We start from the raw sequence: 1,086 nt of genomic DNA on the forward strand, positions 1-1,086 counted from the left end.
TCTTTGCTTTCTCTCCCTTTTTTTCTTCTTTTTTTGAAAGTGGAAAAGAACTTGCCCTAATTTATCTACATTTTCTCACTTTGTCTCCTTTGAAACGAAATCAGTGTGTCTTTTCACATAAACTGGTTAGGGTCAAGAATTGTATCTGTGATCACAGATTTCGTGAATTCCATGAACATCACTGAAGCCACAAAAAAGAATGTCCAAATTTAGTTTTCCAGTTTTCTATATTTCTCATCATTATGGATAAAATTTTAGTCCTTGGCTCTATGCTTAAGTACATATACCTCTCCCAAGCTCCAAACTCATTGCCATTGAGTTGATCCCAACTCAGGGGAACTAGAGGGCAGAGCAGAACCTCCCTGTGCATTTCTGAGACTGTAACTCTTTACAGAAATAGAAAGCATCATTTCTCTCACACGTTTACCCCTAGGGGAGTGTAAGATATTCCACAGTAAAATTTTAATCCAAAGGGGAAGCATAATTTATTTTGCAATATGGTACGTAATTATTTTGAAATGCTAATTTTACATTAAACAAGGTCAGATATATTATGAAATAGAATGCTAAAATAGTATGCATGTTGAAGTTCACTCCAGTGATCATGGAACTGGTGTGCTATGGCTGTATGATTAATGCATTGTATGTCACAAATAAAATCTCCTGTTTTAGTTCAACTACGGGATTCAACCATAGCACAATCTATCAAACTTGAGATGCTAAAGTTTAAGTCAATAGAACAAATAAATACTTTATTATACCTTATTCTATTTTCTTTCATTGTCAGATGTCCTCAACTTTAATTGTGTGAAATAAATAGGGCTTAGTTTTCAAGTACAAATTGGATAATTCTGATTGTGTTTCTCTGAATATTTCTGTACATTTCCTACTGTTAGAATTCAGTGGGCTCCTGATACATCACTGAAGACCAATGGGTGCATAAGCAAATGTTGCAAAGAAAGCTGATGGTGCCCAGCTATCAAAAGATATAGCCTGGGATCTTAAAGGCTTGAAGGTAAACAAACATCCATCTAGCTCAGAAGCAACAAAGTCCACATGGAAGAAGCACACCAGCCTGTGTGATCA

The sequence above is a fragment of the Echinops telfairi genome, unplaced genomic scaffold, assembly GCF_000313985.2.
Source record: "Echinops telfairi isolate 266 unplaced genomic scaffold, ASM31398v2 ScPeMD7_7467;HRSCAF=8505_1, whole genome shotgun sequence".
NCBI lineage: Eukaryota > Metazoa > Chordata > Mammalia > Afrosoricida > Tenrecidae > Echinops > Echinops telfairi.